Source organism: Oryctolagus cuniculus, chromosome 6 (genome assembly GCF_051225735.1).
Source record: "Oryctolagus cuniculus isolate XC-2025 breed Fujian yellow rabbit chromosome 6, ASM5122573v1, whole genome shotgun sequence".
Lineage (NCBI taxonomy): Eukaryota > Metazoa > Chordata > Mammalia > Lagomorpha > Leporidae > Oryctolagus > Oryctolagus cuniculus.
Genome location: NC_142872.1, coordinates 111,004,370 through 111,007,535, shown reverse-complemented (window position 1 = coordinate 111,007,535; position 3,166 = coordinate 111,004,370). Strand labels below are relative to the sequence as shown.

Genomic DNA, 3,166 nt, shown 5'->3' with positions numbered 1-3,166 from the left:
TTAGGAAAGCCACCATGAGCCACCAAGGTGACAGCTACAGATGAGGGGAATTTTTTAAATTTTTTATTTTTTTGACAGGCAGAGTTAGTGAGAGAGAGACAGAGAGAAAGGTCTTCCTTTTTCCGTTGGTTCACCCCCCTCAAAATGGCCACCATGGCCAGCGCACTGTGGCCAGTGCACTGCGCTGATCTGAAGCCAGGAGCCAGATGCTTCCTCCTGGTCTCCCATGTGGGTGTAGGGCTCAAGCATTTGGGCCATCCTCCACTGCCTTCCTGGGCCACAGCAGAGACCTGGACAGGAAGAGGAGCAACCAGGACAGAATCCGGCACCCCAACTGGGACTAGAACCCAGGGTGCCAGCGCCATAGGGGGAGGATTAGCCAAGTGAGCTGTGGCGCCGGCCAATGAGGGGAATTTTTAGATGATAGAGGAATGAAGGGTTGGGTGACAGCTGTGGCCCTAAGATCAGCTCCAGTGATAGTGGCTGTAGCTTGTCCCATTGAATTTTCTTTCAAAAATTCCCATCTAGGAGAGAGACCGATGGGAATTATGGAAGGTGCAGAGTAGATTGTGGACTATGAAAATACTCTGCTTAAACTTTTACCTACTCCTCCAGTGCCTTTGCATGGAGGCCACACTTCCCACAGGCTCCTCTCCCCTGGTGACTGAACTGTCAGGAATTCTGAAGCAGTCTTCCTGTGGCACTCCTCTAATGGAAGACCTGGACTCCAGGATTCCTTACTGATCTTGTCAGAAGTTTCTTAGATCTGTGATTTGAGATTCTTACTGCCAGTGCTCCTTCTTTCTGTCTCCATACAGGGATCAGTTCTGCAGCACAGTTTGATGACTTCCTCACATTGTTTCCCACTTCTTTCCCAACATGTGTTTCCCTTGATGCATCTTTTGCATGGCTAACCTTGTCCTGGTGCTTGTTTCTCAGAGGAAGCTAATTAGTACAAATTTTAATTAAATATATTGTATTGAGATTGTTTGAACCCTCAGATGAAAGAGTTAGAAACTGGAGCAATGAGTTTTACTTTGGAGGTGTGGTTCAGCAGACAACAAACTCTCCACAGCAGAATCAGAAAGCATATACTCTTGTGTAACGTTTCTCAAACTATCTGCTATGGACAAGAGGATGCTGTGTTGGAACTAGAGAATTCCTGAGCTGAAATACACTGAAGAAATAGCAGTTTTTTGTTGTTGTGGATGCTCATGTTGCACATTAGTGTGAATGTAAAGTTTTTTAGCAAGACATTTTATTTTATACAGCAATTCCCTGAAGCATTTGTTCATGGGCCCTTCCCTCTTTCCAGTGGGGTATCGCTAATCTACTAGAGAAGAACACACTCTCTGGAAGCTACAGATCTTACACTTGATCTTAGCCAAAAGGCCGAGAAGCGATGCTAGCGACAGATCTTAAAAAATACAGTTTCAAAGCTAATCTTTGACCTTATGTCCTCAATCCAAATTCATACTATCTCTGTAAAGACCTTGCCTTCATAATTATCTTTATCTTGCAACTTTAAATTCCCACTTTCTATTGGTTATTTTTCATCAACAAGACTATCTCTGATTTTGGAAAAAAAAAAGTCCCTTATCCCTAGGATTTTATTTCACTGAAATCCATACATCAAGATTTTCAGAAAGTAGTGTTCACTGCACTTACTTTGTTTCTACTGTTATCTAGTCACTTTATTGGTAATACCCTAAATATCATGTATAATGTTCATTATCCTCTCTTTCCTTTTATGGTGTTATTTGTAGCATCTATGTAACCTGGGGTCAGTTGGACCTCAATCCACATCCTGATCCTACAGCTTGTTAACTGCTGACCTTGGGCAAGTTAGCCAATTTTATTCAACTATAACATAGGAAACAATTGCTTTACAGATTGGTTTTGACGATTATACAAAATAGCACAAAATAAGGCATAGAACATGCGGCTTAGTATACTAGTACTTCCTTATTTGTAGGGAATACATTCCAAGAAAACCCCTCTCTCCCATGGATGCCTGAAACTACAGATAGTGCCAAGTTTTATGTGTTTTATTTTCTTCCTATACATAGGAGTCTTCAGAAAGTTCATGGAAAATATTTATTATGAAAACACTGTATGTGAACTTCACATTTTTTTGCACAAAGAATAAATTAATCTTTTAATGCCATTTTTCGTGTTTTGAAGCATACTGGTACTTATATCATTAAGCTTAATCAAATCAGATTCAGCAGATCCCACAGACACATAGAACTCAACATCTTCAAACTGAGCACTCCATACATCCTCATAGATGACTCATTTTTACATTCCTTTATCTAGCAAATAGTGCCACTATCCACTCAGTGGAGGCTCACCCCACACTCCTCCGTCTCCTGTAACAAGTCACTAACTCTGGTCACCTCTGCCTTCTAAATAATTCTTAAGTTTCTGACAGTAGTAATTCAATTCTCACTTATTTCTTTATTGGTCTTTTCTCAACTTGTTTCTTCTATGACCTGGATAACTGCCACATTATGACCAGAATACTTATTTTTAAATGCAAACCACATCATACTATTCTCTTATGTGTAGGGTTAATTCCAAACTTTTTTGCACAGTAAACAAAGCCTTCAGTGACCTTGCCTTTGTTGACTGATTGAGCCCCATTTCCAGTTTCCGTTCTTACACAAAATCACATGAATGCAGTAACCTTTCTAAAGTCTTTCTCAGGAAGCCACAGAAAATGCATTGCTCTTTTTTTTTTCTGTCACCCTAGCTTTAACTTACCTCCTTCATTACCAAAATAAATGCTTGGGAGAATAAAAACATTCTTTCTGTAAGTTAAAAATGTCTCAAGGTGACTGTTTTGAACAGTGATTCACATTTGAATGCATCCATTCTGATATGCTTTTTAAAAAGTCCATTCTATTATCTCCTATTCACAATAAAAACTGTGAGCCTATTGTGGGATCTGAATATGGAAAATTAACTATTGCAACTTACAGATTTATACTATCTGTGGGAATATATTTGCACCATTAAATCAAAGATCTGAACACAGCAGGTAATTGTGTTTAGTATATAAACTTAATAATGTAGTGAGTACTCTAAAAAACAGAATTCTCTATTTTTTTTGAAAGGCAGAGTTACAGATAGGCAGAGGCAAAAAAGAGAGAAAGAGGTCATC

The 3,166-nt window shown here is 39.5% G+C and overlaps 1 pseudogene; it reads right to left on the bottom strand.

Moving 5' to 3' along the window:
* Nucleotides 1-1,314: 1,314 nt before the first annotated feature.
* On the bottom strand, nucleotides 1,315-1,404 carry LOC149126258 (U2 spliceosomal RNA; annotated as a pseudogene).
* Nucleotides 1,405-3,166: the final 1,762 nt, after the last annotated feature.